The sequence below is a fragment of the Nanorana parkeri genome, unplaced genomic scaffold (genome assembly GCF_000935625.1).
Source record: "Nanorana parkeri isolate BGI_ZX_2015 unplaced genomic scaffold, ASM93562v1 scaffold1422, whole genome shotgun sequence".
NCBI lineage: Eukaryota > Metazoa > Chordata > Amphibia > Anura > Dicroglossidae > Nanorana > Nanorana parkeri.
Genome location: NW_017307690.1, coordinates 130,492 through 130,765, shown reverse-complemented (window position 1 = coordinate 130,765; position 274 = coordinate 130,492).

Genomic DNA, 274 nt, shown 5'->3' with positions numbered 1-274 from the left:
TATATTTAAATATAGCAAGAGATCCTGAAGATGATGAGTATCTTGGAGTATCACGCCACTGTTCCTAATAAGCACCAGCACATTTACCAAAGTCAAAGAGATATGTAACCAGGATTGGTATTTTCAATGTCCATGGTGAGACCATGTATGGTTATGGTAGTAAAGCACTGTATGGAATTCATTTCTTCATGACTGTTGATAATGTCATAAGCCAGGTGAATGTTTAAAGTTGTACCAGCAGAACACCATATGATATTATTGGCACTATAAACAG